This window comes from Callospermophilus lateralis, unplaced genomic scaffold, assembly GCF_048772815.1.
Source record: "Callospermophilus lateralis isolate mCalLat2 unplaced genomic scaffold, mCalLat2.hap1 Scaffold_1909, whole genome shotgun sequence".
Lineage (NCBI taxonomy): Eukaryota > Metazoa > Chordata > Mammalia > Rodentia > Sciuridae > Callospermophilus > Callospermophilus lateralis.
In genome coordinates, this window is record NW_027512924.1 from 169,296 (window position 1) to 180,689 (window position 11,394).

Consider the following 11,394-nt stretch of genomic DNA (forward strand, 5'->3'; position numbering starts at 1 on the left):
GTCAAAGAAATTTGGATCCATTTTTAAAATTTTTCATGAGCACTCCTCATCTGCCAATTGTTATATCACTGCATGATATATGAACATACAGACATACTGACATACAACACGTAACACAAGTGTAACACAACACAATATTAAAGGCCTTGTTGCTTTCTTAATTGTGTAACTTTTATGTTTAAATTTTGCACTGCAATTTTATTTGGTGATAAGCACAAATCTTTACTCCTCATGACATGAAGAAAAGATTGAATGTGAAGGGGGTTTCTGTACTGTGAGCTAGGTTGGATAATGCTGGTGTAACTCATTCTGTTAGATGGTTTTCAGCTGGGGTGTAGAAATAGGAAGATGCAAAGGAACAATGGTGTTGGCAAAGTCTGAACATCAGAAAACGAGTCTGTTTTTAAGAGAAGAAAGATGGATTTTGCTATTGACAAAAGCAAGGGGTCAAAAGAAGGAATTTTAAGTCTTTAGGCTGAATATGCATTAAAATATGCAGATAGCAAAGATGTACTAAACTTGCTTTAAAAAAAAGATAATTAAAGTTTTATTTAGAATCAACTTTACTTGTCATTGTAATTGACCCATCTGAGAATGGCGACAAGCAAAAGGAAATTAAGGTGTTTCACAAGAGCTGTATTTATATTATAGCTTTTTAAAACAGCATTTTCTGAATTACCATAATTAATCTCTCCAACTCATTAAGTCAGAATATAACATGAAGTTCCCCAAGGAAACAAACAAAATGAACTCGCGACTATCTAGCAAGTAAAGAAGCAATTTATTATTAGGACATGCTCAAGCTGCTTCCAAACATGAAATCTATTGCAATATCTTGTTTTGTCTTTCTAATACATGTACAGTACACACTAGAGGATAAAACTGAATCACTTAAATTCATGATTGAAAAAATGCAGTCTATATACAACTTTGTGTTTCATTTAACTAAGATATAAAGTTGATTTCACCAAAGGTAGAGCCAAATTGCAAGTGCTTAAAAAGCAGTGCTCAGAGTATGTTCAGTTCACCATCCATAAGTTTATTGGAATAAATATTTGATGGTACATTCTCGGAAATTGGCTACCAACTAAAATCTGTTTGACCCATTTTGAATGAGTAAATTGAAAAGAAAAAATTAAAAAGGAGAAAAAAAATGCATGTTTATACACTTTTTAAATAAAATCAAACCTTGTAAGTGGACACTAATAACAGTGTCCTCCCTCATTTGTTTTCACGACTTTGAGAACAAGAAGTTGAACATCAGCTACGTATGCTCAAAATAAATGTGACTTTGAAATATATGTTAGCTACTGTACATGTATAGTCAATCAGTCAAGTAGAAGATAACCTTCCTGAAATTCCCACTTGTGACATTTTCCCATGTGCTACCTACGCAATCTTAAATTCTAGCTCTGACTATATTTTCTTATGTTTTTCCTACGATATATTCAGTACTTCAAAACTATTCGATGTAACAATCAGGATCAGTTTTCAAGTAGGAGACCCTTTAATAGGTCTCATACTCTGCATTATTGGCTCAGTCACCGGTTCATGTCCTGTTGTCATAGCAAAGGGATGACATAGTTCAATGGCTCCATCTTTTGAATTCCCTGAGACTGCATCAGCACAGGCAAGCCTAGAATGTGATGTTATTTATGGACCCCAACATCTTCTCGGTGTCGTGTGTAGTTCATTTCTTCACTGAAGAGAAAAGGAATTCTGAGACACACTTATTAAACACTTTATCAGCTTTCTACCATCAGTGCCTGGATTTTCATGCAGTTTGATTTCTCTGGGATAAAGAGACTGGGAGAGGAGAAAAAGCTTTTGCAAAAAAATGAATACATAATAATTCACAACTCTAAGATGTGAGGAATTTATTTTTTATTTGTGAAGTTCCTTAATTCACCTCCTTTATTTCAAAACAAATATCTAAGAAGTTATATTCATTTGTATTTCATCTTTTTGCTCCTCAATCACTGAATTTAGTCTAAAATTTTATCACATAGATTATACAGATTCTTGACTCCTGGTAACTGGCATTTGTAGGCAATTAATAAACCAAGACTTAAAAAATATGTCTTTATGTAGATGACATGTAGAATAATTGGAACATAGCATCATACCTTCCTGATTGTCTTGAGTACACAAAAAATTAACAGTTAGGTAATGCAATACAAACCCTGTGGTTACTTGGAATGTTCTTTTAGAATAATCCATGTTGCCCATTAAACTTAGTTTTAAATAAATTTGTCCAAAAAATCTTCCACCCAATATGGTCATCCTTTTATAGAGCAAAATAACATGCTATGGCTATATAAATTCAGGAACACTCTTAAAAATCAGAAATCTTCATCAACATGATACACGTATAAAGCTACCAGTCAGTACAAGCCAGAATGTCAACAGAATAACACAAATCTAAGAGAAACTTCGTAGATTTTTATTGTGTAGCTGATTGAATGAATGCGATTAGGAATTCACTGAGCTAACTCTGCTAACCAGAGCCTACATAAACCATCAGAAGGAAAAGTGGGTGGGAGAGAATGTAACTTACTTTGCACTTACAGGCTTCACTGCTGTGAAGTCAAGACAGACACAAGTACTGCTTCATTTATAACGGGTAAAGTCTCTTTAGAGAAAATAACCATGTCAGTGCCCAAACTCAGGTATGCCAGTGTATGCCAGGGAGTCAACCCACCCTCCTCTAAATCTTTTCCATGCCATTTTTTAAAAAGTTAGGATAGTACAGGGGCATGAAAATAATTGATCCCTTCAGAGGATTTGCATCCAATTCAAGAGAGAATATAAGAAAACAAGGACCAGCATGTTAAGTTATCATACAACCAAAGGGAAGTAAAACCATTACAAGTTTACTTGCTTTGAATAGCAGATTTAATGGTGTTCTATGTCATGGTTTAATGCTCTGGGTATTTAAATATATTTTCAATTGAATTTGAGTTGAAAGTTTGTATGTGCTTTGGTGGAACACTTCCTAATTTCTACTCAATAAAAATATGTAACTGTCCATTGACAATAAAACAATAATGATGCCAATGAGCTCCAAACAGGGGATTATCTCCACTGGAAAGCAATTGTGTGTCAGTATTAAAGATATGCAGAACCATAGTATTCACTAATGTTAGTTTTTTCATCTGCTTCTGTATATTGTGTTTATAGAGTTACATGACAAGAATTGGTGTAAAGCTACATGTCTTTCCACATTATCTTAGAGGTGAAGTTACTTTTATTTTCCTTCTTTATAATGTGTAAATCAAATGAAGCACCATGCATTTATTTAAATGACATGCAATTTACTAATTCTTTTTAATTCCATGATTTTAAAATAATTTATTGTGACTTTAAAAGTGTTGCAAGATAAGGGATTCTGTGGCCGTGGGTAGACTTTTTATACTTTGTTTTATAGATGCATTTTTTTAAAAAACTGTAGTTTTTTTAAGTCACCAAACAGCATCCAAAAATCTTAATGTGTTTCATTTGATGTTAGATTGGCAAAGAAATTGGCATAAAATTGGTTAATAGTATTGTCAAACAATTGTGTATTGTGTACTCACTGGGAAAAAATAAAATATATTCACATTTCAAATTTGTAAAAAAGCCATTTAATGTAAAACAAACTTGCTTGTAGAAAAACCAAAAAATAGACTATTTTGTCACTTTTAGGTCTTCACATTAATATTTTGTAGCAAAATGAATAATCTTGTCTTCTAATTCAGGTACGGGTTGAAAAGTGACAGCTAGGAATTGGCATTGACCTATAAAAGTCATTAAAATACAATGATTGAGACCATGACCTGTAGTTGGAATTTCACAGCTCATTCTATCAGCACTGTTTTCCATATCTGAAGCCTCCACCACACCATAATGACCTTTAGATAGTTAAAATTACCACAAACATTTCTCAACAGAATTACTTTAATGAATTATTTTAAGTGTAAGTAAATATGAGAATTACAAGCAAGTACATAGTTCTTAATTGCTTTAGAATCGTTAATTATAATTGTTTGAGATGTTGGATATTGAACAATTACCTCTGGGACAGACGGGTACAAAAGAATAATATTCTATCTTATTGTACTTCATAAATACTTCATCATTCTTCATGGTAAACTATAACTGTAGGATATAATTCTCCAAAAGTAGTTTCTGAGTTTTTAAAAATAATTATCTCAGTAACTGTAAAAAGCAAATGGTAAAAAAGAAAAGATACATTTATTCATTTAAAAATAGCTTTAAAAACACATGGTAAATGGACAATACATTTTAGAGATCTATTTAACATAGATGCATCATAAAATGCTCTTAGAGTAATTACAAATAATGTTGCCTTAATATAATATAGTGGTGATACATACTATGTGGGGGTTAAAGATGAAACCTACCTGTTATCAATATGATGAAAAACAGACCAATTACAAAGCAAACATTGCTTTATTGAATTTTGTTGTATTGTAGAAACACCTACACATGGCAAAAATACAAAATTATCACAAAGGTTATTTTAAAAAACGCACTATTTTATCTTGATTACTGTAGATATTAGCTAAGGAAAAATATATATTTTAATAGTGCAGAAAAGCATTTATATAAAAATATTATTTAGAATCTTTAATTTGTGAAAATAAATTCTCTCTCTCCCATGGAAGACAGCAGGTCACTATAACTGCCCTTAGACCATAGTACCATAGTACTCTTTCCAAAAAAAAATAATGATAATACCTGGACAGATACAGAATTTATAGCACACATTTATTTAAAACAATTTTCAGACATTCTTTTTCTAGACCCATTTTTCAATAATTTGTTTCTGTCAAATATAGTTCTTGTTTTTATTCTTTTTGCAAGCAAGCACTGAGACACGGTGCTTAGAATTAAATATTCAGAGTGCTTTAAAAGGAAATAATTCTTGTCTTGAGAAATAGATTAATATCTTTTATTAAATCTTGCCCTGATTTTTAAGAAAGTATTGTTTTGAGTAATGTTTTTATGTTAATGGGAAAGACCCAAAAACCAAAGTTTTCAAATACATTTCATACAGTAAATTCTGTGTTAGCATCATTTGTATCTCAAACTCCCATCAAATTACCCTTGTTTTATTCTTTCTCAAAAATAGTATGTGGGGTATTAAAAGTTATTTTAAAAACTAAGAAGAGGCTAAAGAACTGGAAGCTCGAGGTTTGAATATATGTAGAGTTTTCATCACTGCCTGACTTATTTATACATCTTCTGTGACATAAAACCCTTTGTCCTGGGACACCTCATGGGATTAATACTCTTCCAGGATCTGTAGTACCTATTCTGCCATTAGACTCTTTAGTGACCCCAAAGGTATTTTATGCCATATCTTGCTGCATATTTTTTTAACCAATTTAACTCTTGGGAAAGAATCATGCAAATCCCAGGAACTCTGTGAAGGTGATGAGAAAAGTGAGTTATTAAATCATTGAATTATGTTTCAAGAACTTAATTGAGATCAGTACTCTGCACTTTCTCAACAGGTATGAGTGCATCATGTTCCTCAGCATTTCCACAATTTTGTGCTGTGAACACTTGAAATCATTAGGCTAAAACTAAAGCATAAAAATAGACTCATTATCTTTCCCCACCCCCAGTTCATATCTACTACCTCCCACAAAAAAATAATTATTATTTTTTAAGACTATTGCTTGATTATCACTAGGTTCTACATAAAGTGGAGTTTTGCTAAAATTAATAATGAATAACATGAAATTTAAGGGAAAAAGACTTATCTCAGTAAGATAATAATAGAACTAAGTCCCAGTAGAATTTTAAATATAGCTAACTAGAAACTACAAAAATCAGAATACTCAGAAATTTATAAATATAGATGCTCAGAAGTGAAAATGAAGGGTTACCATTAAACGAACTTTCACTGGCAGTGAGTACAAAGATGCTAATATTATCATAGAAATGAAAGTGGAATAGAGAATATAAAGATTTAAATTTGCTTGATTAATTTTGAATGATGGTAGATTGGTGCAATCAATAAATTTAAATATCCTAACAGTGTGATTTAAAAACAATTACCAATGGGTAATGATTCTACTAAAAGATGAAATAGGCAAATGGAAGCAGCCTGGGTGTTGGGGGGGAAGACACATAAGGCTAATATTCAACTTAAGAAAAAGGAGTAATATTTTCAGTAATATGCAACCCTTTCTTATGCAAGTAACCATTTACCAAGAATTAAATTAATCAGTAATAGAGATGTTATTTTTTAAATATTTAAAAATATGATGTTATTTTTTAAATGTATAAGAGAAATCCTTATATATGAATGGCAACAAAGTATTAAAAAATAAGTGTGTTCAATATCAGATAACTCCTACTAAAACTATTTCAATATTATATTACAAGTTAAAAATTGGGCTGGGAATATAACTAGGGCTTGCCTAGTGTTTGTTGAGACTGCCAAACCTAATTCATATAAGGTCCCAGCATGAGCTCGCATTCAGTTATCATTAACATCTTTAACCTATTCTTCAATTTCTTTAATGAATAAATTTAACTTCTTTCCTCAGAATATAGAACAATTGTACTTTCCTTCTTGAGCATTGTATATATGCAATATAAATTATGATGTTAAAGTATCCTATCAAGTCATAAACGTTATCACATTGCTTTTTGGTCAGAATCATAACTAATGGAATGATGTTAGAAAGGTATTGAAGAAACAGGTCTTGATTTATATTTTTCCCATAAATTCTTCATGAAAACAGATTTCACATACCAATAAAGTAATTCTGAGGCTGCATAAATTACTAAATTACTGGTTAAGTTAAAAAAAAAGTGACAGAGCTATTTGTGCCTTAGTGGCTAATGTCAGTGCCTAATAAATTTGTTATAAAATGTTACAGGATTAAAATAAAGATCATCACTTAGGATTGGATTAACAATAAAAAAACAGGAGCCTTTTCCTAAAGCTCTATGTGAACAATGGCACTTGAAAATGAAACACTGGCAATTTGACCATCTCCTGTGGGAAAAAGGAGGAAGGAAACAGCTGTGTCTTTGTAAGCAATCACACTGGAGAAGGCAGGCTTCTTCCTGGGGCATTAACAACATCTCAACAGGAATCAGAGATTTTTGTCAAGAGCCACAATTTACACAATAATTACACTCATTGGAGCAAATACTGATCCCAAATTGCCTACTACTTCTTGTTAGTTCCCCAAATCAAATGTTTTGTTCATGTCCCCAAGTTGTTTAAAAGGATTAGTTTATTAGTGTATTTGTTTAATAAATAGTAGCTTTTATGTGTGTGTGTGTGTGTGTGTGTGTGTGTGTTTTATCTTTCCAAGCAATCAATTCATAGCTCTGACATCATTTTCCTTTCTATTCATGTACAAAAAAAATTTAAATGTGATTTTGTTGTTGTTGTTGTTTGGTTTGGGGTTTTTTTCAGGAGGGTACTGGGGATTGAACTCAGGGGTATTTGACCACTGACCCACATTTGCAGCCCTATTTTGTATTTTATTTGGAGAGCAGGTCTCACTGTGTTGCTTATGACCTTGCTAAGTTGCTGAGGCTGGCTTTGATCTAGCGATCCTCCTGCCTCAGCCTCCTGAGACTCTGGGATTACAGGCATTTACCACTGTGCCTTACTCACTCATTTTTTATCTGCCTGAAATATAACCTTCTCATGTTTTTAAAATAGGAATCTGGATTCATTATTATCTGTAATGGGTAGCCAATATTCTAAATGCTCTCTGTAAAACCATTCATACACAAAAGCAGCTGTCATGTACATAGTGTCTGTATATACATGGGTCTGTATTTGAGCTTTTGAATGTGACCTGTTGGTTTATTTCCTTTTGTATGATTGTATACTTTGATAAATTTATAGCATAGCTATTCTTTAATAAATAGTATGTATCACTTAAAATTGTAACTAACAAACTGTAAAGTGTAATTACAAACTTTCTTCAAAAGAAACACATAAGCAAAATAAAAAAACTGCAGTCATTGAGGAGTAAAGGAAGGCAAGATAGCAGTCAGTGAACAGAAAACGGGAATCAGTAGACATTAGGCCTCAAATTAAAAGCTTATTAATTCTCAAAGTGAAACTGTTGTTCGAATTCGGAGCCTCATCTCCAGAAGCCTGACCAAATGTGACATTCAGACAGATGTTTTAACCCATTTTTAATCTGTTTAAGATACTAGCTTCAATTACCAATGGAAAACTGGATCATTAGCAATAAACCCTGAAGAATTAGACATCATAACATAGAAACTTTCAATGGGGCCAGGATGCCCTGGTATCACAAGTGACAGGTGGACTATGTAGAGCATGTCACCCTCACCCTCTCTGGCTTGGTTGTAGACCTGAGATAAGAAAGGGGGTAAATGAAGACTTTGACAAAAGAAACTAAATCACTCTAAAAATGTAAATAACCAAAGAGCTACTTTCAATGTGGCACATTTTTGTCTACACACTGTTATCTCCAGACAACATTTAGAAAATGTATCCCTTTCTGTCTTCTGCTAATAGTGTAATAGTGCTTTAGCCCAGATTTTCATAAGAATTCTGGAGAATTCGAGAAAGACCAATTAATCAATGCCAGAGTGGATAATGATTTATGACCAGAGTGAAAATAGGACTGCAAACCTTTCAATGTGGTTCCTTCTCTCCATTGACCAGACTTTTCTTTTTTTTTGTCTTTTTCTTGGAATCACTCCAAACATCTTGCTGGCAAAGAGGGTGTATTTTTTGAGATAGCAAAGTTGTTTATTGAGCCGCAGTGTTCAATCAGCATCAGTAACTCCTGCAGTCCAAGGAAAATTGGAAAGAAAAAGCTTAGTGTAAATCTTCGAATATGGAGTAACCCATTAGCTGGTTCAGTCAGTCACAGAATGGGGCTTGAAATGTGAACATATCATATACAGGGTTATGTTGTGGCTGTCTGTTGTAAAATATATGGGATAGTCTCTACCTATCAAAGCATTTTCATTTTTCTGCCACATGGGCACACAGATATTTTGACAGTATTGCTGGCATAGCACACCCAACCAAAATAAAAGATCTATATTATTTTTCTGCTTTCCACTTTTGTCTTCAAGCTATTTCGTTCAAATATTCATTCAGTTTTATCATGTTTTTTTTTCCTGAATCATAAAATGCTTAACAATACCATATCATGGGCTCCGCGGAACCCGACAGCGCGGCAGCTTCTCCTCAGAGCCGGACGCGGAGCGTCTGCCACCGTTGTTGCAGCCATGAGTCGTACTTACAACGATGAGTTACAGTTCTTGGAAAAGATCAATAAAAACTGCTGGAGAATCAAGAAGGGCTTCGTGCCCAACATGCAGGTTGAAGGAGTTTTCTATGTGAATGATGCTCTGGAGAAATTAATGTTTGAGGAATTAAGGAATGCCTGTCGAGGTGGTGGTGTTGGTGGATTCTTGCCAGCCATGAAACAGATTGGCAACGTGGCAGCCTTGCCTGGAATTGTTCATCGATCTATTGGGCTTCCTGATGTCCATTCAGGCTATGGGTTTGCTATTGGGAATATGGCTGCCTTTGATATGAATGATCCTGAAGCGGTGGTATCCCAAGGTGGTGTCGGATTTGACATCAACTGTGGTGTGCGCTTGCTGAGAACCAATTTGGATGAGAGTGATGTCCAGCCTGTGAAAGAGCAACTTGCCCAAGCTATGTTTGACCACATTCCTGTTGGGGTGGGATCAAAAGGTGTGATCCCAATGAATGCCAAGACTTGGAGGAGGCCTTGGAGATGGGCGTGGACTGGTCTCTAAGGGAAGGCTATGCCTGGGCTGAAGACAAGGAGCACTGTGAGGAGTATGGAAGGATGCTGCAAGCTGACCCCAACAAGGTCTCTGCAAGGGCCAAGAAAAGAGGCCTTCCTCAGTTGGGGACCCTAGGAGCAGGCAACCACTATGCAGAAATCCAGGTTGTGGATGAGATTTTCAATGAGTATGCTGCTAAGAAAATGGGCATCGACCATAAGGGACAAGTGTGTGTAATGATCCACAGTGGAAGCAGAGGCTTGGGCCACCAAGTAGCCACAGATGCACTGGTAGCTATGGAAAAGGCCATGAAGAGAGACAAGATCATAGTCAATGACCGTCAGTTGGCTTGTGCTCGAATTGCTTCTGCAGAGGGTCAGGACTACCTAAAGGGAATGGCAGCAGCTGGGAACTATGCCTGGGTCAACCGCTCATCTATGACCTTCTTAACGCGTCAGGCTTTTGCCAAGGTCTTCAACACAACCCCTGACGACTTGGACCTGCATGTGATCTATGATGTTTCTCACAATATTGCCAAAGTAGAGCAGCATGTGGTGGATGGAAAGGAACGGACACTGTTGGTGCACAGGAAGGGATCCACCCGTGCTTTCCCTCCTCACCACCCCCTCATTGCTGTTGATTACCAACTCACTGGACAGCCAGTACTTATTGGTGGCACCATGGAAACTTGTAGTTATGTTCTTACTGGCACTGAACAAGGCATGACTGAGACCTTTGGAACAACCTGTCATGGAGCGGGCCGTGCATTGTCCCGAGCAAAATCTCGGCGTAATTTAGATTTCCAGGATGTTTTAGACAAATTGGCAGATATGGGAATTGCGATCCGTGTTGCCTCACCCAAACTGGTTATGGAAGAGGCTCCTGAGTCCTATAAGAATGTTACAGATGTGGTAAATACCTGCCATGATGCTGGAATCAGCAAGAAGGCCATTAAACTGAGACCAATTGCTGTTATCAAAGGGTAGAACCTTGATGGGAGCCTCTGGATGCCACTGACCCTCAGTGAAGTGGCTGTGGACTGCAACACTCTTCAGACGTCAGACTTGAGACTTGGCAAGTTCAAAGTGTGCTGCTGAAACTGTCCATGCCAAAATGGCTGCTGACCCCAGAGCCAGTGTTGTGAAATAACCTTCCAGAGGGGACCATCTGGAAAGGATGAAAGGGCTTCCTCCTCAGTAGTCCCATAGACTTTTAGGAAAATCTTTTAGGGGGAGGTATCAAGAAACTCCCTTTAATCATCAGAATGAACTCCTTCACACCAGATTCTGTTTACATCCTAATAGGTGTCGTGAAGAACATTCTACTAAATATAATTTTGGAATGTTCTCTTTTTTCCCCTCACTTTGTTCATTGACTGACTATCTACCAACCACCCCTGCACTAAACAAAATCTAAATACCCTTCTTACCTGCAGAGCACCCAGGGCTTGTAGTTAGGACACTGGATGATTAAATAATGAAACATGTTGAGGAGGGCATGTGTGGAAGAGCCCAAAAGAGAAAATAATTTTTAAAAGCATTACTATTGCATACTAAAGACAGAGTTGCCTGCAGCATCGTACTTGTTATCTGTCTTTAATTAGGC

At 35.5% G+C, this 11,394-nt stretch overlaps 1 pseudogene; it reads left to right on the top strand.

Annotated features, from left to right (window-relative positions):
• The first annotated feature begins 9,203 nt into the window (after positions 1–9,203).
• LOC143387346 (RNA-splicing ligase RtcB homolog pseudogene) lies at positions 9,204–11,090 on the top strand (annotated as a pseudogene).
• The last annotated feature ends 304 nt before the right edge of the window (positions 11,091–11,394 follow it).